This window comes from Sturnus vulgaris, unplaced genomic scaffold, assembly GCF_052056855.1.
Source record: "Sturnus vulgaris isolate bStuVul1 unplaced genomic scaffold, bStuVul1.hap1 Scaffold_192, whole genome shotgun sequence".
Lineage (NCBI taxonomy): Eukaryota > Metazoa > Chordata > Aves > Passeriformes > Sturnidae > Sturnus > Sturnus vulgaris.
In genome coordinates this window covers 1,004,100-1,026,832 of record NW_028276155.1, presented here as the reverse complement: position 1 = coordinate 1,026,832, position 22,733 = coordinate 1,004,100, and positions in this window count along the sequence as shown.

Below are 22,733 nucleotides of genomic sequence, written 5' to 3'. Positions count from 1 at the left end.
GGCTGCAAGAACATGACCACTACATAAAGGAGCTCTGTGCTGAGTGGGGTGGAGACTGAGGACAGCAGAGGAGAGCCCAGACTAGACACAGGGACAAAGGAGTTTCTCTCCCAGGGCAGGGCTGTGGTGCAACACATCCCCCAGAAGGAGTTTGGAGCAGCCAAAGGCTTTGTGTGTCCAGGCAGAGGCAGGCAGGAGGCAGAGCTGTCAGCAAAGGAAGGGGCCAGCGAGGTGGGGCAGCCGGGGGATGACGACAGCCTGCAGGGACAGAGGCGCAGGGCATGGACACCGTAGGACAGCCTGGGCTGCAGAGGCCACAGGGATGGGCAGCAGCTGAAAGGCCCTGACAGAGCCAACTCCTGCAGCACTTGGGCCATGCAGGCTGGCCCTGGGCCTGAGGCCAGCAGGGGACAAGTGAGCCTTGCTGTTGTTATGAATGGTTTTCTATTTTTCCAATTAAACAAACAACCAAGATTAAAAGTAACAACAAATTTTTAATAGTAACAATTATAAATGAATACAATCAGAAGTATTAAAGATGATTACAAAAATTATTGAAACTAAATACCATCCAAGTAAAGTATTACAGTTGTATAATTTGGGATGGATAAAATTTGAGAGTAAGTGTTTTAGTATAATTGAGGTTCGTATAAAGCATAAGCAAAACCGACCGGGGGTACGGGGAGGGGCCGGCCCTTCCTCTCGTACCAAAGCATCCAGGCTAACAATCCCACTTATATACTGTAGGCTACAAAAGTTTCTAGAAAGCTCCTCCTAGTTTCTATTCCTAAGATCTACGTAACTATACTGCACGGCACATGCTCTACTAATGGGTTAGGGGTCTCTCATCCTTTTGAGGGTCTTATTTCCGGTGAAGGCTCATCATCTTCATCAGTGACCGAGGTGTGACCTGCAGGTAGCGCAGGCGCCCTGTGTGACTGAGCAGATGTTTTCCATAACATGACTTTAATTAAGTCCCATGCTTGGAATCATTCCATTTTTGACAGCTTCAAGGTTGAAGCTGTATTTCTAGATGCCGCTTATCAGACCTCCGTCCTTCTACTATTCTTATCTGACTTTCTTCTAACCTCCTTCTTCGACTCCCAACATCTGGAAGATGTCTTTTATCCTGTCTCACCCATCTCCCCCCCTTTCACTCGGTAACAATAGTCTTTTATTGATCTAAATACAATTTTGTTAATATAGTTACAATTTAATTAGCACGAATCACATTTATCACAATTCCCCCATTTCTCTTTTTGATTATATTGATTCGTGCTCTAAAAAGTTGCTACTTCGTATTGTCTATGTTTCTTTATACTAGCTTCTAATTTTTCTAACATTTTTCATGTGGCATCCAGCTTTTCACACTCTTTCTCAAATTTGGTTAACATTTCTCATGCCAGGGTATTCTCTTTGCATTCAGTCACTATTTTCTCGATTTTTCTCCTTCGAGTGCAAGTGGATTGTGCTTTCAGTACCATCAAGGAATTTAATTTCTCTTTTGCTGTTGATTTTAGATTTATGGGCATGGCTGTAAGTTGCATTTCTTGAATTACTGAGTGGATTAGTTTGATTAGATAGGATATCATGCAAGGCAGAAACAATAGACTTAAAACAGAACACAATAGCCTGAATCCTAATTTTTTCCACCACACACCCTCAAAAAGATTATTCCACCAGTCAGCTTTCAGGATAGAATTCCATTTTTGAACTGGTGCATGTGCCACTTTTTCGCCAGCAAGTTTGGTGATGGTTTCCCCGTGGTCATCTATTTCCACACAGCACTCAGATTCATTAAACCTCCCACAAATTTCTCTTTCTTCTGCCAACAGATAGTCTAGGGCAATTCTGTTTTGATATACAAATGCTCGCATTTGTGAATGCTGTTTGGCCAACAACTTTAAAGCGTCCGCTGTGTGGTTTGAGACGACTTCCACTACGGCCTAGAGCCTTATCAACCGGTTTAATAGGTAAATTGGAGTTCTATATCCCCAAGACCCATCCTGAGCCCAAGTAGCAGGTTCATAGTATGCTATAATTCTTTCTGCAGGCCATTCTTCATCTTTCCATTTTTGGTTTCCTCCCGCCATCGGAAAGTCAAGATTTAATTCTCTTTTTTTTTCTTTCTAAGGTTTCATAAAGTGGTGTTCCTAGTATATTGCTCTTAGACCTTGGTGTGACAAAGAAGGAGGGTCGTATAATTCATAAGGTACAAGTTGTCTCCCATTTTCAGGGTAGTTCACTGTATGCTCGTTGCCCAAAAACCCAATATATTCCATCAGGGGCTTTCCATTTTTCTTTTTTTGTATTTTCTGGTTGTTCCCAATAAGATTTCAAGTCTTTTATGGATTGGTAGGGGTTAGCTCCAGAACTGTTATGCCAGCACAAATTAGTTTGATTATTCCACTTGCAATTCATTTCTTTTGCTATTCCCCAATATCCAGTAGGACTCTTGGGTTGCCAGGTCTTTGTGTTATTGTCTGAATTTACTACTAAAGTAGATAGGCAAGGAGTATAGCCCACCACTTCAGTGTATTTTCTCCCTTCCCGAGTTATACAAACTGTTCCAATGACTTGAGGACTCGGGACCCAGCCTTCAGGCCATTTTAGGGTCTTAGAAATTTGTGTATGATTCCATTTTAAAAATTGTTCTGGAGCCAAACCCTCACCTCTCCATGGCCATCTTTTAGCCATTCTAAGTCCTCCACAAACAAAACATTTAGATAATCCCAATTCTGTGGCAATTTCTTGCATTAGATCTACAAACAAATTTTTGTTTGAAGTTGGCAAATCCCAGTCGCTATAGTGCTGTTTTAATTGTTTATACAGCTCATTCCATTTCCTTAACTCTTTCCTTTTGATCTTTTCCTATCTTTTTTTTTTTGTTTCTTTTTGTTTTTCAACTTCCATTATTATATTTTTCAAAACAAAAGAAAATTTTATATCTAGGACAAAGTTGATTATTGTTAGGATAAGGAGTTCACCCATTGAATCCTAAATTTCTTCTTACTCAATAGAATTTTTGACTTTTCACACAATTTTCTAAAAAGCTGGTACAGTCATAACAGGCAGCAGTAACATGTGAATGTGCCACAAAAACTGATTCCATCTTATCCTTGACCCACAGGGATCAGGAACAGTTTGTTTCTTTACTGCTGGCTCTTGCATTGCTTGTCTTCTTGTAATTTGTTCCTGCATGGCCTGTTCTTTGCTCCATGCTGTCTTATGGTTTTAGCCAGTTGCCAGGGGTATTATAGTAAGCACAATGAAAATAATTCTCAGGAATTTTAACTTTCTACCTGTCTCAAGGCCCCTTGGGTTGCAGCCAAGGGCCGAGATGTCAATCTTCTCGGTAGCAAAGTTTTTATCCTGGAATTTGTTTCTTTTTGATACCCTTGGCCTCATAAGGGTCGTATGAACTATTTTAACTTTTTTTTTTTTTTGTTCCAAAGATGGCACAAAGTATTCGTAGTTCTGCAGCACTGCCTTATCTTTCTCCTTAGATTGATCAGCTATTTTTCCTAATCCACTAAAGCTCCGGAGATATGCCAACTACAAGATTTGTTTTCACATAGCTTGTCCCAATAGCATTCCATAAAAAAATTACTAAAAAAATTTTTTTTTTTTTAAAGTTAGCTGTTTACATACACAACTTAAACTAACCAATTATCTTTTTTTTTTTTTCCACTCTAGTTACTTTTTACTACAAATTAAAACAATAGGTACAAATAACACAAATTTATGGACAACACTTTAAGCCATGGTTAGTACTTTCCCGGTGTGTTAATTATGTTTTTGACCCTCTTAATAACAGGTGTTACCAGTCTTTTTTTTCTGGAGTTGTAGTTCTTCAAATAAATCAGTTAATGTTTGTTGGAGGCTCTTGGAGAAATTTTTCAATCCTCCTGGGCTGTTTTCATTGATCAACGAGGTGTCTGATTCTTTCTCATCAGCACTGTTCTGCCTTCAGGTTCAATGAGGTTGCAGTTGGCAGCTAATTCAGGATGTCCAGACTTTGATAATGCACCTTTTAAAACAACTTTAAACTGGTATTTCAAACAGCAGTAAAATAATATTTTTTTTCACTGCACATACAAAAATCACATTCTCCCTTGGTCCCAAAGTACAGTGGTTCTATGCTAACTCTATATGGACTGTAGCTTTTGGCACCCAGTACTCTCCTTAGTTTCATTTGATTTATTACAATTTTTTTTTGAGTAATTTGGTTTTTTTTTTTAATAAAATTTTTTAAAAAATGGTCACAAAGTGCTCTCGTGCCCCAGTGAATCCCCCCATGTGAGCTGCCTGGGATCTGTTGGGCCAAAAGTCCTGGCACCGCTCTTTTACCATTGGGCAGAAGAATCCATCCTTCTTCCAGGGTTACCCCCAGCTTCTTCACAGCCTCCACTTCTGCCAAGGAAAAGCATGGTGCCCCACCCTGTGCTTTTGCTTCCCGAAAAGCCACACTCACACTGCCGTTTTCTCCTAGGGCTCCCCTCTGCTTTATTATCAGCCAAATTGTTTCTTTTTATTTTATGATGCTTGTATCCTTAGATAGTCTGTTCAGTTGGTGTTGAATATTGAATTCTGCAGCTTTAAGACTGATTCCAGGAGTGAAAGAGGAGAGAAAAAGTGCAGAATTAGTTATCAGAAACTACACTGACTCCCCCGCATTCCTGCTCACAGACCTAGTTGTCTGCAGTGGACAGCGGGAGAGAACTCTCTTTTGCTTTTTGGTTAGGTTTTTTTTTTCTTCTTAACCAATTAAAGTAAAAAAATTCCCTGGAGTGTGTTTTTCTTCTTTTTTTTCTTGAATTATTCAATTTTGCTCTGGACTGAAAACCCAAGAAAGCACTGGAAGCTCACACCGTAGCCCACCAAGCCTGGCCTGGGCCAAGGCATTTCCCAGTACTGAAGGAACTGATACCAGACTAAGTAAGTTAAGCTGCAACTTACAAAAAAACCTTCTTTTGAATCTGTCATCTTTTTGAAACAATAAGAAGTTTTGTTGTTTAATATTGTTCATTTTTATACTGAAAAGTGTTTTGCCTGTTAAATAAATAGTTATTTTTTCCACTTCTCTCTGAGGAAATATTTTTTTCTCTAACTAATTAAAAAAAGATTGCTTAAATTTGTTTCCCAGAAAAATTCTATTCAAAAGTTTCTTTCTAAATTTACCTTAAACTAAAACAAAGTCCTTGTGTCTACTAAAAATATGATTTCTTCATTTTGAGAATCTACTTTCAGCTTTATCAAGGGGTCTTCTGGTATTTTGGTTCATATTAAATAAATGAGCCCCTGAACCCCTCCTTAGTTTTCTTGAATTAATTTTTTTTTTTTTTTAATGACAATAGAAACAAATGTGTCCTGTACCCCTAGAAACAGGAAAAAAAATTTTGTAAATGTTCTTTTTTGTGACAAGAAAAGCACATAAGTCTTGTGTCCTCAGAAGCAGGACCTGATTTTTCTTTCTTCTTTTTATTCTTTTCTGATAAATTCTTTGTGTTTGTGGCTGCTTGTATTTCTTGGATTGCTGTCATTAGAATCCTGGCTTTAATTTTCTTTTCCTCATCTCTCCGAACATACACTTCTTGTGCTTCCTTTAACAACTCCTGAAGCCTCCTATCCTGCTAATCTTCCAATTTTTCTAATTTTTTCCTGATGTCCCCCCTAAGACTTAGCTACAAATTGTGTTTTCAAAAGGACCTGCCCTGCTGGTGTATCGGGGTCCATGCTTGAGTATAACTGAAAATCCTTTTTTTTTTTTAGTCTCTTTAACCATTCTGCCAGGCATTCATCTTTCCCTTGGTGCTCACTCAGAGATTTCCCTATATTTTGTCCTCTGGGCATTGCTTCCTGAATACCTTGGATAATCATTTACCTGAAATCTCTCATATTTTGCCTATGTTCTACCTCCTGATTATTCCAATTTGGATCTGCCATAGGCCATTTCTGATCTCTTTGGTTTGGCTTCTAATGATCTCTATTCTAAGCCTGTATTCCTGACTATCTAATCATTTCTCTCTTCCACTGTAAACAAGATTTCTAAAATAGACTGCAATTCCACTCAGGTGTAAATATTCAGTCCTAATTCTTTGCTACCTCAATATGATCTTCTGGCATCCTGCCCATCTCTTTCTTAAATTTCCTAAAGTTCCTAGTATTCAGGGGAACACTCACGTAACCAATAGGTCCCTGTCCTGGGGCCAGATTTGCCATTGGAACCTCTCTAAGAGGGTATAATCTATCTTCCCTTCCTGCTTCCTCGCCCTCTTTGTCACTTTCTTCCTCTTGTTCCCTTTTGCCTCTAGTTCTGTGTGCTACTGGCTCGACTTGAATAGGGGGTGCATCAGGGACCAGGGGCTGGACAGGCTGGCCAGGCTGTCTGTATGGGGGTGGGAGGTGATTTAACGATTCCCATGGCTTTAGCCAGTCCCTTCTTGCTGCCCGTTCTTTAGTTTGCAAAGGGTATAACGAATAACCTTTTTTTTCGTGTCTTTGAACTATAAATTTACCCCTCACACACTTTTTGGAAGCCACAAAGCAGCATATTCACTTTCTTCTCATATATAGATTTAAAACCTGACAAATCTAATCCTCAAATGATTTAAACTCTGGCCAGTACAAATTATTTGCACAAATCTTTTTTTTTGTCTACTCAAACATAGAGTACTGTATAATTTTCTGCTTACATTTTTTTTTTTTTTTTTTTCTGTGGGATTCCCTTGTACCCCAGTATTGTAACACTATCCCCAGGGGGCTGTCTTGAGGAATCTCGCTCCCCTTTCTTGGAAACCTCCTCTCGGTTTCCAGGCACACTGGGTTCTTGTGAATTTTTCTCACACTTCACAACCCCTGGGTCGGAGATTTTACTTTTCCTCTGACCCATCTCTGGCGGCAACATTTCCTTTGCTCTCTCTCACTCGTTCTGCAGTTCAACTCCTTCGCTTAATATACACTATCTCACTTCTTTTGCCAACCACTTGTTTCCCACCTAATTCCTTCTTTTCCTTTTATTCTCTCTCCAACCTCTCTTCCTGTCCATTCTCCACAATCCTTTCTTAATCACGTACTGAATCTTCCATCTATTATCCTCCCAACAGATAGTTGAACCTGACTCATTCACTCCCTTCTTAAATCACTTCTCCGAGCATCAGCTCCCTTCTCAAAGACTTTTCCCGTGAGTTCTCGGGCTGGGACTTTCCCTCCCGGTCCCTCCCGGGGTATTCACTCGCTCTCCCCTTTCAGACCTTCCTCACTCACACACAAGCACACAGCCGCCCCCTTTACCCAACCCCGTGGTGCTCACACAGCCCCGTTTTCACACAGGGCTCTTGTGCACAAGACGTTTTACGGGCACCTTTCCCTTTCTGCCGGCATTCCCACAGGAGCCTTCTTCTGGCACAGCTCCTTGTAGCGAGCTTCTTTTGCTTATGCTTTATTTTAATTTGGAACTCCTTTTCCATGAGAGCCTGGTCTAGCCCTGGGACCACCTTAACAACTGGTGGGGAGCTCCTTCCCAAAACCAGCCACTCTTCACTGGGACTGGAGTTCCCGGGTTTCAGCACCAAATTGTTATGAATGATGTTCTATTTTTCCAATTTATCAAGCAACAAGATTAAATGTAACAAGAAATTTTTAAAAGTAACAAAAATTGATGATTACAAAAATTATTGAAACTGAATACAATCAAAGTAATAAAGATAAGTAAAGTATTAAAATTGAATCATTTGGGATAGGTAAAATTTGGCAGTAAGTAATTTAGTATAATTGAGGTTCATATAAAGCATAAACAAAACTGACTGGGGAGGGCTCGCCATTCCTCACGTACCAAAGCATCCAGACTAACAATCCCACTTATATACTATAGGCTACAGAAGTTTCTAGAAAGCTCCTCCTAGTTTCTATTCCTAAGATCTACGTAACTATACTGCACGGCGCATGCTCTACTAATGGGTTAGGGGGTCTCTCATCCTTTTGAGGGTCTTATTTCCGGTGAAGGCTCATCATCTTCATCAGTGACCGAGGTGTGACCTGCAGGTAGCGCAGGCGCCCTGTGTGACTGAGCAGATGTTTTCCATAACAAGACTCTAATTAAATCCCATGCTTGGAGTCATCCCATTTTGGCCTATTTCAAGGTCAAAACTTTCTGTTTCTAGATGATGCTTGCCAGACCTACGTCCTTCTACTATTCTTGTTTGACTTTCTTCCAACCTCCTACTTCGACTCCCAACATGTAGAAGATGTCCTTTGTCCTGTCTCACCCATCTCCCACCTCACTCTGTTAACAATTGTCTTCTATTGATCTAAATACAATTTTGCTAATATAATTACAATTTAATTAGCATGAATCACATTTATCACAGAGTGATGATGAAATTATTGAGTTTTAAAATCTTCTGTGAAAGAAGGTGGGGCAACAAAACTTCTACACTGGCCTTACAGAGAGCAGAATTGAGACTATGGAGGATGCAGATTTGGGGATAACTGAATCGGGTACTGATTTTTTCAAAGGGAAACAGTCTTTAAAAACAAAGCATTCCAGGAAGGATGGGGAAACGTAAAGAAAGAAATCTTGAATGAGCAGGAACAGCCTGTCTCTATGTGCCAAAATTGACGTAGTGAGGAAAAAGACTGGCCTGGTTGGGCATGGATGATTTGCCAGTAGTTCAGGGAAAAAGAGGGTGCATCACATTTGAACAGAGGGGCAGGAAACTCAGGAAATGTTTAAGGATGTTATTAGGTCATGCAGAAAGGAAATGAGAGAAGTGAAAGCTCAATTAGGATTTAACCTGGCCACTTCTGTGAAAAATAATAGAAAATATTTCTAAAAATTATTAGCGAACCATAGGACAAGGAGAACCTCAGCTTTTTCTTGGATGCTGTGGGGAATATAATAACTAAAGATGAGGAAAAGGCTGAGATACTTAACCCATTCTTTGCCTCAGTTTCAAACAATAAGCCAGGATGTCCTCAGGACAAGTGTTGTCCTGAGCTGGCAGATGGGGACAGGGAGCAGAACAGACCCCTGTAATCCAGGAGGAAGCAGCTGGGGACCTGCTGAGCCACTCAGATGCTTACAGGTGTCTCTGGGAACAGATGGGATCCATCCTAGGGGGATGAGGGAGCTGCTGGATGAGCTCCCCAAGCTGCTCTCCATCATTTCTCATCAGTGCTGGCTCAGCAGGGAGGTGCCAGAGGACTGGAGGTGCCAATGTGAGCCCATCCCCAAGAAGGGCTGGAAGGAGGATGTGGGGAACTGCAGGCCTGTCAGCCTGACCTGGGTGCCTGGTGAGGTGATGGAACAGATCACCTTGAGTGCCATCACAGGGCACCTACAGGATGGCTGAGGGATCAGAGCCAGCCAGCGTGGATTTCAATATCTGCACTGATGATCTGGATGAGGACATTGAGTGCAGCAAATGTGCAGATGGCACCAAGGTGGGTCTGAGTGTGGATGTGCTGGAGGGTAGGAGGGCTCTGCAGAGGGACCTGGACAGGCTGGATCCAGGGCCCAAATCCAACAAGGTGGGGTTTAACAAGACCAAGTGCTGTGTCCTCCATTTGGCCACAACAACCCCTGCAGAGCTCCAGGCTGGGGACAGAGTGGCTGGACAGCAGCCAGGCAGAAAGGGACGTGGGGGCACTGATGGACAGCAGGCTGGATATGAGCCAGCAGTGTGCCCAGGTGGCCAAGAAGGCCAATGGAACCTGGCCTGGATCAGGAATGGTGTGGCCAGCAGGAGCAGGGCAGTGATTCTTCCCCTGTGCTCAGCACTGGTTGGGCAGCACCTCGAGTGCTGTGTCCAGTTCTGGGTCCCGAATTTAGGAAGGACATGGAGGGTCTGGAGCGTGTCCAGAGAAGGGCACCAAGGCTGGTGAGGGGTCTGGAACACAAGTCCTGTGAGGAGTGGCTGAGGGAGCTGGGGATGTTTATCCTGGAGAAGAGGAGGCTCAGGGAGAGAAGGTGGTGTAAGGGCACAGATTGGACTTTATTATTTCAAGATCTTTTCCAGCCTGGCTGATTCCGTGATTCTCTGAAACCACCCTTGGAGCAGTTGCAGGATGAGCCCTGGGCCTCCTCTTCACAAGGTACAGCAGCCCAGGTTCCTCAGCTTCTCCACACAGCCCCAAAGCCCATCCTGTCAGTCCTGCAGAGCCTCTCCAGCCCCTCCTCATTGCCCACAACAGGGAGCCCCACACCCAGACACAGCAGCCCAGATGTGCCCCCCTGGCCTGTGGTGCCTCTGGCAAGGGAGCAGCACGAGGCACTGCAGGACCCTGCAGACAATTCCTGAAGCACTTGGAGGATGATCCTGCTCCCCAAGGGATGTTCCCATGGTGCCAACTCAGGAACTGAAATGGGGAGTGGATTCAGAGAGGAAAGGGCAAACAGGGATGGGCTGTGTGCTGGGGACGGGACACGGGCAAGAGGAAGAAAAGGAAATGTTAAGGGCAGTTTGGGGGTGGCTGCCAGGCAGCCCTGGCTCTGAGCAACAACATTTGCAGTGGGACAGGAAACTCACAGCTCAGGGGAACAAACTTTCTGGCTGACTTCAGAAGCCACAACAAAGCTGAGTGGTTTCCCTGCCATCCCCCAGCCCTTGCTGGCCCCAGGGGCTGATGGCATTTGTGCTCACTCAGCTCCATGTCCCCACAGCAGCACCATGGGGGTGCTGAGCCTGCTGTGTGCAATGCAAACAGGGGCTCCTGAGCCAGTGCTGCCGTGTGTGTGCCTGCAAGGATGCGACTCCTGTGTGAGCTGGGGGAGAGGCCAGGGCTGCAGAGGGGGGATGTTGTTGGCAGGTGCATGAGGACGCTCTGGGACGCGGCCCTGGGGTGTCCAGCACAGTGGGGATGGATCAGCCCCTGCTCTGCTGCTCCTTGCCAGGGTGTCCCTATTGCAGGGAGCTTGCAGAGCACCAGCCATGCTGTTTGACCCCAGCCTGCCCACGGCCAGCCTGGGGCTGCTCCCGGGGCTTTTCTGTGCTCAGCATTGTCCTGGCCAAGTGTTGTGGAGAGAGCCTGGCCAAGGAGCCTGGAGCCCCCAGGCCCTGCCCTGAGGTGTCAGTGCTGCCCCAGCAGTGCCCATGGCCTGTCCCTGCTGCAGCCCCGGCACTGCCACCCCCAGGGCTGTGCCCGGCCCCGAGAGCACTCAGGCCCTGCAGCAACACGAGGGCCAGGAGGGCAGCGGGGCAGTGGCACGGGAGCAGCACTGGCAACACCAAGTGCTGCTGCTGCTGCTGGGCACAGCTGCTGTGCCAACACTGATCTGCCCCAGCTCTGCACACAGACGTTGCAGCTGCAGCTCCAGAGAAGGGAACAGAAGGGGCATCTCTGGAGAAATCTTTGCTGGGAGAATCTTTATTTTATTTTATTTAAAGTTACCAAGAGTGCAGCCCCTCATTGACACAGTCTCTGGGTCACAGAAAAGATGGAGAAAATCAAAAGGAAATACAGCACAAATAATGACATTTCTTTGTGGACAATATTGAAAAGCTAAAACAAAGGAAAGGAAAGAACAAACCAACAAGCAAACCAACAAGAAGAATCAAAGGAGACTTTTATTACAAGTGATTTTCAGAAATTGGCCAGCAGTTTACTGTTTCTGAAACCATCTAGTGTTCAGTCTCCACACTGCAGCCTTGAGCTCCTGATTCCTCAGGCTGTAAATGAGAGGGTTCAGGGTTGGAGGCACCACTGAGTACAGAACAGACAGGGCCAGATCGAGAGATGGGGATGAGATGGAGGGGGGCTTCAGGTAGGCAAACACTGCAGTGCTTAGGAACAGGGAGACCACAGCCAGGTGAGGGAGGCAGGTGGAAAAGGCTTTGTGCCGTCCCTGCTCAGAGGGGATCCTCAGCACAGCCCTGAAGATCTGCACATAGGAGAAAACAATGAACACAAAACAACCAAAACCTAAACAAACACTAACAGCAAGGAGCCCAAGTTCCCTGAGATAAGATTTGGAGCAGGAGAGCTTGAGGATGGGTGGGATTTCACAGAAGAACTGGTCCAGGGCATTTCCATGGCACAGGGGCAGGGAAAATGTATTGGCCGTGTGCAGCAGAGCATTGAGAAAGGCACTGGCCCAGGCAGCTGCTGCCATGTGGGCACAAGCTCTGCTGCCCAGGAGGGTCCCGTAGTGCAGGGGTTTGCAGATGGACACGTAGCGGTCGTAGCACATGATGGTCAGGAGGAAATACTCTGCACCAATGAAGAACACAAAGAAAAAGAGCTGAGCAGCACATCCAGCATAGGAGATGGTCCTGGTGTCCCAGAGGGAATTGTGCATGGCTTTGGGGACAGTGGTGCAGATGGAGCCCAGGTCGCTGAGGGCCAGGTTGAGCAGGAAGAAGAACATGGGGGTGTGCAGGTGGTGGCCGCAGGCTACGGCGCTGATGATGAGGCCGTTGGCCAGGAGGGCAGCCAGGGAGATGGCCAGGAAGAGGCAGAAGTGCAGGAGCTGCAGCTGCCGCGTGTCTGCCAATGGCAGCAGGAGGAAGTGGCTGATGGAGCTGCTGTTGGACATTTCCTGTGTCTTGCCATGGGGATCTGTAAGAAAAGTAATCATGGAATAGTTCAGTTTGGAGAGGATTTTAAATATCCCAGCCCAGCTTGGTGTCACTTTCCCCCCACTGCCTGCCCAGGGCTCTGCTGCCTGGAGCTGTCCCTGCCAGCAGCTGCTTCCCTGTGCCCAGGGCTGGGCCCTGCCAGTGCTGCCAGAGCCCAGCCCAGCCCTGGGGGCTCAGCTCTGCCCTGCACACCCCTCCCAGCACAGGGCACTGCCCAGGACCAGCTCTGCCTCTGCAGGCTCTGATGGCAATGTCATAGCTATCCTGAGGAGGCTGGAAAAGTGACACTGATGCTGCCTGTGAGGGACCCTGGGCTAATTTCTGTCAGTGACTGCTTTATTAAAATCCAAGAAAAAATCTTATATTTTTTCCAAACTGAACTTAGAGATTAATATCTATATGCAATTTCCCATCTAAGCAACCCAGAGCAGTAGATTATAAAATCAGGATTTTCTTTTTTAGGCAGGCCCTGCCTCACTGTGCTCCCTGTGTAATCTACCTAGAAACATTCTGGAGTTAAATGTTATGCTGGGAGCAGCAGTCCTGAACAATGCAGCATCCTCACCACACAAGGACAACCCTTCCAAGCCTTACCAGCTGTCTCCTTCCACCCAGACCTTGTCCCCCAATGCTGGGAGCAGCTCCCAGGGCTGGCTGAGAGCTGTCCCTGGCAGGCAGCAGAGTCCCTGCCCCAGCACAGCGCCCTGGGCTGCAGGACCCTGCTCTGCACCACAGCCCTGGGCACCCCTGGCTGCTCTACACAAGAGATCATCAGAGAATGTACTCACACAGTCTGCAGGCATTGGGATGTTCCAGCTTTAGGAGATCACTGCAGGAGCTGCAGCTGCATTGTCCTGCAGCCAGAGGCTTCCTGTGTCAAGGGCTGGGAGTGATTCTGCCCCAGTCACTTCTGAGCATCTTCCCAGCCCTGACTGATTGAAGCTCTCTGTGCCTCTGTGCTGTGCCCGGGGTGGCTGCAGGCAGTGCCCCAGCCCTGCTGGGCTGGGAGAAGTGTAGCTCATGAAGAGAAATGTGTTTTTGAAGCTCTTCTTGGTTGCCAGGAGTTGTCTATTTTCCAGGAGCCCAGCCCAGCTCATCAGCACAGACACAGCACAAGGACTTTAATGACCCTCTTGGGGTGCTTGTGCTGAGGCCCTAAACATCAGTCCCAGAGTGAGAGATGAAGAAACCTCTCAAGAACTCCAAGTCACAATCAAACTCCAAAGTTTCCTAAAGTTTTAATGGGTCCCACTGAGGGACACGACTGAGAAAGTGTCCCCAGGTTCCAGTCAGAGCAGGAAATTGGAGGCAGTGATGACAGGTGGGGACAAAGAGAAGCCAAGTCTTGGTGCCCTAGAGCACAGCAGGGTCTGTGCCACCAAGGGCTGGGAGGAGACACCTTGTCCTGAGCCACTGGGGCCTCCTGGCACAGCCCCAGCAAGGCTGGCCACTGTCACCCCTTGTCCTGCCCTCAGCATCCCCCCACATCCCAGTGGCCTCAGGGATCTGCTGGGATGAGTCCCTGGGGAGCCTTGGTCAGGAGTGGCCCTGGGGGCTCCTTCATGCTCCCAGGGACTGCAGGTTTTTCAGAGGACTTTGGGTTTTGCTTTTGCCTTGCAGTCTGTGAGAGCTTTGTTCAATCATGGCCTCCAATTATCTGCTTTAATTAGTCCCTTGAGAACCTTTGTCAGTAACAACACTCAGTGGAGCTCATTAATGCTTCAAGGTACTCAGTTTTTTTAAGGTACTCTGAGTTTCCCTTTTGACACCAACTCTTTTAGTAGTTTATGCAATCATGGCCCCAATTATCTACTTTAATTATTCCCTTGAGAGCTTTGTATTGACACTTAGTGGGGCTCATTAATACTTTGAGATACTCAAGATTTTAAATGTGCTTTGGGGTTTTCTTTCCTCTCTGAGTCTCTGAGAGGTTTTTGGGCAATCCTGGCCTCCCATTCTCTCCTCCAAGGAGTCCATGAGGAGCCTGTGTTGGGGATGGACATCAGTGGGACTCATTAATTCTTTGAGACACTTTGGGTTTTGTTTCTGACTTGGACTCCTGGAAAGGTTTGTGCAATCTCCTCTCAGGCCCTGAGGTTCAAGGGCTCAGCACCAAATGTACCACGGGGCTCACTGGGACCAAGCAAGTCCTGACAAACCATGGCTCTGCCTTGATTTCCCTCTGGCCTGGGGCAATTCTTTAGGAAGTTTTCCTACTACACGTATGGAGAAATAATTCAAACGGCTTCTTAGAGATATTTATTATTATGTTGAAGGGTGTTTTTTATTACTGCTCTCTTTCGAGCAGAGGTGATTGCAGCATTCCCTGATTGATATTGATCCAGGTTCTCTCCTCAGGAGGTCGGACCTGCTCAGAGAAGCTGTGCCTTGAGATCTGACCCAGTGTGGACAACTTTGCTCCACATTCCCCAACCCCATCCTGTCTGTCCTCACTCACTTGGGACCTGCTTTGCTTGGAGAGCTGACTCCACTCAGGTGAAAAGGAGATTTTTTTTCCCCTTTTTTTTTTTATTTTGAAGCAATTGAAAACTCCTGAATTTCCTCATTGAAAACAGACACTATCTCTTAGTGTGTGCTAGTGCAAGGTACAACCAAGCATCTTCCCCTTCCCCAAGTCAGAAGCCTGCAAGGAATGTTTGAGACCTTTGGACTCCTTGGTTCCACAAGGCCTTGCTGGGTCACCATGCACTCTTGGCTCCATGACGTTCTGCACTGTCACAATGGAGATTTGGGTCCATGGGGCCCCACAGTGTCACAATGCTCTTTTGGGTTCCATGGGCCTTGATCTGTCACAATGGACTTTTGGCTCCTCGAGGTTCCATACTCTCAGCAATGATCTCTGTATTTCCAGGGTGTCACAATGGACCCTTGGTTCCATGAGGTTCTTCAGTGTCAAAATGGAATTCTTGATTCCACGGGGCCCCACAGTGTCACCATGGTCTCCTTGGTTCCACAGGGCCAGGCAGTGTCACAATGGCTCACAGGTTTCATGGGGTGCCAAAATGTCACAGTCCATGAGTTCCATGGACTTGGTTCCATGAGTGTCCCCAGTGTCACAATGGTTCCTTGGCTTCACGTGGCCCAGTCGTCTCACAATGAACTCTTGGTTCCATGAGGCCCCGCAGTGTCACCGGGGTTTCCTTGGTTCTGTGAGGTTCTGTGGTGTCACAGTGGATGTTTGGTTCCATGGAACCCCACAGTGTCACAGGGGTCTCCTTTTTCCTGTGGCACCCAGCAGCAAACCCCACTGGCAGGGCCAAATGCCTGGGAAGAAGGAGAAGGGGACATTTGGAGTGATGGTTTTTGTCTTCCCAGGGCACAGTGACGTGGGCTGGGGCCCTGCTGTCCTGGACATGGCTGAACACCGGCCTGCCCATGGAAGGGCTGAGAGACAACAACCTCTGTGCATGGAACTGCAACAGCAGAGAGCTCAGGCTGAAGGCTGGGTTTAACAGACTGTCACCAGCACAGGAACCATCAATGTGAGAGGAAAGATGTGTGTTCATGTCTTTAGAAATCATTTGGTGGGTGAAGGGATGGGTGTTCAGGTGTTTGAAATGGGTTGTAACATTTCTACTGACTTTGGGCAGCAGGTTTGTTACCGGGCCCAGCCAGCTTGGCTCCTGACACAGACAAGGGTTTTCACTGGTTTGTACTGGTTTTTACCTATTTTCCTGGTTTGTAGTGGCCCATACTGGTGTTTTCTGGTCCACACTGGTTTGTACAGCTTACTACTGTTTTGCATTACACAGTTGGTTGCAGTTTCTTACTGGTTTTTACAACTTATACTGGTCCATACTGGTCCATACTGGTCCAGACTGGTCCAGACTGGTTTATACAGGTTTCAGGGTGCTGTCGAAGCTGTCATTCATGGGACAGTACCTGGGGGTGAACCCCAAATCCTATGGGGTGTGGCACCACCAGTGCTGGGTGCTGGGCCACGCTGCAGCGCCCCCTGCTGGCCGGGAGGACCTGGCACTGTGCGAGCACCTCCTGGTGGCCGACCCCTGCAACTGTGAGTGAGTTGTACTGGTTTGTATTGGTTTGTACTGGTTTGTGCTGGGATGGGGTTCAGGAGGTGCTGGGACAAGGCTTAGGTCACTGGATTATACTGGATTATACTGAGAGAGTGTGTGTGAGTGTCCAGGAGGACCTAACACTGTGTGTACTGGTTGTACTGGTTTATACTGGTTTGTACTGAGATGGGGTGCTGGGGTGTTACTGGTTTGTACTGGGTTATACAGGGAAAGGGAGCAGGGGTGTGTGAGTGCTCCCTGATGGCTGGGAGGACCTGGTGGCCGACTGTGAGTTATACTGGGTTATACTGGTTTATACTGGGAGGTGGTTCTGGGGGTGACTGGTTGTAATGGTTTATATTGGGTTATACAGGGATATTCTGGATTTTACTGGGTTAAACTGGACTGTACTTGGTTATCCTGGGAGAGGGTTTAGGGATGCTTGGCACTCCACTGGAAGCAACTTCTGGGGATGCTGACCTTACTGATTTATACTGGGAGCTGCCGCTACGGGCTCAGGGGCTCAGGGGTGGCTCCCAGTGTTTACTGGTTTATACTGGTGCCTTCCCAGTCCACACCTGGGAACACTGGTAGGCACTTGCAGCCAGGCAGGACCTCAAGGCCGAGCTGGCCTTCACCAGGGTCTTGCTGAGCCAGAGCTTCTCCAACTTCTCGGCCTGGCAACACTGCCTGTGGCTGCTGATGCCCACCAGGAACTACGGCAAGGGCACTGCTCCTGGAAGGCTGAAGGAAGGTGAGGGATTCCCCAGAAAAACTCACACAATTTTTTGGGATCCCCACAATTTTCCAGCCCCTCCCTCGCCTAAAGTTGGAGCTGGTGGGTTCTGTTGGGTTGAATGGGTAGAACTGGCTTCCCTAAATCCCCTTTGACTTTAATGAATAGATCTGGTTTCCCTAAATCCCCACTGAATTTAATGGGTAGACCTCAACTCCTGGATACCTAGGGGCCCCCAGTGAGATATTGGGATTTCCCCCAGCGTCCCCCTGAGATTTTGGGGTGCCTCCTTTGCCCACCCCAGAGCTGGACCTGCTGCAGAATACCATCTTCACCAACCCCATGCAACAAAGCACCTGGCTGTACCTGCACTGCATCCTCTCCCGTGGTAACTCAGGGTTCCCTCCCACCCCGATGTCCTCACCTGGACTTTTGGGGTACCCCTGAATGTTGGGGTGCCCCCTGACAGCCCCAAAGCTGCCAGGGGTCACCTGTGTCCACGTCGACTGGGAGGACAGTGGCCATCATCTTCTCCTGGTCTGTCATGGTGAGTCAGGGCACTTGGGTGCCCCAAAAATCACCTGGGTACCCCCAGAAATCACCTGGATACACCTGGGTACCCCTTGCACACCTGGATCACCAAAACCCCTTGCAGCCCCCCCGAAAACTAGTGTCTCAAACATCCTCATTGCTTTGACAGGGTAGACCTGGTGGCCCTAAATTCAATGGGTTAGCTCTGGAGTCCTCTTTATCTCCATTTATCTCTACAAATCCCTCCCAGTTGTCCCACTTTTTTCAGTGGTCTTAGTAACCCCAGTGTCCCCTCTCAGCCCTTCCCAGTGCTCCCAGTTTAAACATTAACTCTTCCCAATCAAGCCCTCTCAATGGGTAGACCTGGTGTCCCTAAATCCCTGTTGACTTCACAGGGGTAGACCTGGTGTCCTTCAATCCCCTTTGACTTCAGTGGGCAGAGCTGATGTCTCAGCTCCAGCATGGACAGCAGGTGAAGAATCAGGAATTCAGGACTGGCCTCCAGGAATTCATCCAGGACGTCCAGAGCATTGGCACTGCAATCCTGGAGTGGAAATTCCCAGAATTCAGCCCAAGATTTCCTCCAAATTTACTCAAATTTCCCTATATTAAGGCCAAATTTCCTCAAAACCCCATTGACTTTAATGGATAAACCAGGTGTCCCTACGTCCATATTGGCTTTAATGGGATACACCTGGTGTCCATAAGGCCCTATTGATTTCATTAGTCATTTCTGATGTCAAAAAAATGTGCATTGGGAGATTGACATTACAAGAGATGAGGCAACTGAGAGATGTTGTAAAAGATGGTTTATGGCCTCATGGTGTCAGTGTCATAGAAGGGTGAGACATTAAAGGTGTTACATCCAACACCATAATACCAGAACCTGCCTCATTCTTAGTTACAATGCTTTATGTTCGTTTTTAGCCAATCAAATACTTCTGTGAAGTTTGCCAGCATCCTTTTACACCAATCATTAATTCGTTTGCTTCTCATGGCTTTGTCACAATGTGTCATTTTTACAACCAATCATAAAACACTTCACAAACTTACATTGATGCATCTTAAAATTGTAGTTAATTTTATAACAGGTTCTACTGCTAAACTTTAAGATTTTTGCTATATAACTTATCATACTACTTTTCTTACATAATACATATTTCTGTTTGCTTAAAACATATTTCTACTTCAAGTACAAACTTACATTCTTGTTTTATATCTATTTTACCTTTAATGCTTGGATTCTCCAAGCCTTCTCCAAGGTCTTAGGTCAAACCCTGTATCCATCTCAATCTCTGAGCCTGTTTGCGCAAGGCCCTGAGAGCTCTCTGTGCCTGCATTTCCCACACCACCTGTCATCTCTGCCTCCAATTTCCTGCTCACACTGGAACCTGGGGACACTTTCTCAGTCGTGTCCCTCAGTGGGACCCATGAACGGCATCAGAAATATTGGAGTTCGAATATGACTGAATTCTTGAGAGGTTTCCTAGAAAACAACGGTTCTGCCTTGATTTCCCTCTGGTCTGGTCCAGTTCATTTGGAAGTCTTTCAACTCCAGTTATGGAGAAAAATGACTAAGAGCTTCTTAAAAATATCCATTCCTATTTTCAAGGTGGTATTTTATTACTGTTTTCTTCAGAGCAGAGGTGATTGCAGCATTCTGTGACTGATATTTGTGAGAAATGGATTTGTAAAGGATTCTCAAAGCCTGACTGAAAGCTCACACATTCTTGTCATCTGGATGCAAACTCTGAGATAAGGTGTGCTGACTCAGAAAGGCCATGGAATAGAGAAGGCATTGTTGAGAGAGAGATTGAACTAGAAACAAGTTTCAAACAATTGGCCTTGCTAAAAGATCAGATATTTTGGAGAATTAGAACTGTGAAAGATGCATTGTGGCAAGACTACATGGAGCAAAATACAAGGTGATTGGTGTTAGAATTATTAGTACCATTGTGTGGCAAAAGCTAATAGGCTGAAATATATTTATAAAGTATAGTAACCAGGAAACAAGTTGGCTTTGGATAGAATGGCATGGAGTTTTACTTCTCTTATGTTTCACCCTTCAATGAGACTGATAATGGAATAAAATCTTTTTTAAACCCCTCTTAGTTGCCCCATCTCTGTAGAGCTGGGAATTTCCAACAGTGCTGAGCCCCTGGACATCAGTCCCTGAGAGGAAGCTGAAGGAAAACTTCTCAAGAACTCAAAATTAAATTGAAACTCCAAAGTTTCTTGAAGTTTTAATAGAGGGATATGACTCAGAAAATGTCCCCAAGTTCCAGTTAGAGCAGAACACTGGAGGCAGTGATGACAGGTGGTGACAAACAAGGGAAAGGTGTCTCTGATGCTGAGCAAACCTGGATGTGTTTCAGGAATGCCAAGGGCCAAGGACTGAGCCCCAGCCCCTGGCAAGGCAGATCCTGTCCCTCCCTCATTGCTCAGGGCTCTTCCCGGGCCACTGGGCTCTGGGCATGTGCAATGCCAAGGGCAGCACCATGGGGCGGCCCCTGCCAGGCTGCTGAGCAGGGACAAGGAGGCAATGAGGCCCCAGCACAGCAAGGCTCACTTGTGCCCTGCTGGCCTCAGGCCCAGGGCCAGCCTGCATGGCCCAAGTGCTGCAGGAGTTGGCTCTGTCAGGGCCTTTCAGCTGCTGCCCATCCCTGTGGCCTCTGCAGCCCAGGCTGTCCTACGGTGTCCATGCCCTGCGCCTCTGTCCCTGCAGGCTGTCGTCATCCCCCGGCTGCCCCACCTCGCTGGCCCCTTCCTTTGCTGACAGCTCTGCCTCCTGCCTGCCTCTGCCTGCACACACAGAGCCTTGGGCTGCTCCAGACTCCTTCTGGGGGATGTGCTGCACCACAGCCCTTACATAGGAGGGAAATTTCTCCTGGTGTTCAGTCTGGGCCTCCCCAGCTGCCTTTGGCATTAATTCTTTCTTTCTCTGCCTGTTTTCCACTATGTCAAAAGGATCCACCATCTCTGAAACCACTGTTCAATCCCTCCCAGGGCTGTCTTCTGCTGTCCTCAGTTTCCACTCCACTGAGCACAGAGCTTCTTTGTCCCTAGATAGTGGTCAATTGCTTGAGCCCAAGAGCCCTTGGACAAGAGGGATCGCTCTTTTCCATAGGAAGGAAACCACAGAACCCCAGGGTTTTGAAGACAGATGAGAAGCACTCACCAGAGGACAAGGCAAGCCAGACCTGTCTGTCCTTACAGCTTCTGTCTGAAAGCAACCTTTGGATATATGGGGAGTTTTGGAGGTAGAATTCCATTTCAGCCATGGGTTCCTGGACTAGAAAGACAGTTCTCCATAGGAAGGAAAGGGTAGAGTCCCAGTGTTTCAAAGACTGATTAGACGCAGCCCCAAGGAGGCCAAGGCCAGCCAGACCTTTTGTCAGGGAGGAATCCTTGAACAGACAGAATTTGGGAGGCCAAATCCCACTTTTGTCTATGGACATCTGGATGAGAAGGACAATTCTTTTCCCTAGGAAGGATTGTAGGGAGCCCTGGTGTTTCAAAGGCAGACAAGAGCTGGCCCACAGAAAGCCAAGGGAACCTAGACAGTCCTGGCAGCTTTTGTCTGGGACCTATCCTTGGAATTTTGGAGGTGGATTCCCAATTTTGGCCATGGATGCCTGGACTTGAAAGATGTTTTTTCCATGGGAAGAAAAGCACAGGTCCCCAGTGTTTTGAAGGCAGATAAGAGGTGGCCCCCAAGAGGCCAAGGCCAGCCAGAGCTGTCTGTCCTGGCAGGTTTCATATGGGAATAATCCTTGGATAAAATCAAATTTGGAGGAGGTATCCCAATTTTGGCCATGAACCCCTGGAGGAGAAGGACAGCTCTTTCCCATAGGAAGGAAAGCACTGAACTCTAGTGTTTCAGGGGCTGATGAGAAATAGCCCCCAACATGGCAAGTCAGCTGGACCAGCCAGGCAGCCCTCAGGAGGCCCAGCCAACCAGACCTGTTCCATGTTCTTGTACCCTTGGGGCCCTGACATCACAACTGCCCCTTGGTGTTGTGTTCCTCTGCAGTGAGGGGCACAACAGCTTCCCTGGGCCCTGGAGTCTTGGACCTCAGGCAGCCATTAATGACCAACAGGAAAAGAAGTAAACAGGATGGGTCTTGGTTTAGTAAAACCCGGGATCCTTTATTGAACCAGGGACCAAGACAAGAATGAGGGTAGAGTCATGGGTTTCATATGCCAGGGTACAGGTGGAGTTTAGGTTCAATTACGAGAGAAGCAGGGTTCTGCAAAGGGGTGGGTCGAGGAGGATAATCAATGGGAAGAACTAAGGCGGGAACACTACAGTCAAATTTAAAACAATGAGGGTACAGGAAAAGAAGATCATTCTGGGGCCATTCCTTATCTGACAAAATGAGTGGAGTATCTTTTCCTGGGCTTGCAGGAGCATGCCCCACAGGGTGGAGAGGCCCTGAAAAACAGAATGGACCCTTGATTCCATTGGGCCCTTCTGTTACATGAGTTCTTAGTTCTATGGAGCCCTGTAGTTTCACAATGGTCTCCTTGGTTCCATGGTGCCACACAGTGTCACAACAGCCCCTTGCTTCCATGAGGCTCTGTGATGTCACAATGGTTTCATTGGTTGCACGAGGCTCAGCAGTTCCACAATGGCCCTTGAAGTATAAAAATAGTGTCAGCGGGTTCCCCTGCTGGTTCACAATGGCCTCCTTTGTTCCATGATGCCTCATAGTGTAACAATGGTATCCTTGGTTCCACAGAGTCAGAATGGTCCTGTGGTCTCATGGAGCCTGTCACGATCCGCTATTAATACAGAGCGGGGGTCGTGATGGTTCTTTTGATCTTAAAGGTGCAAACAGGCAAAGTGCA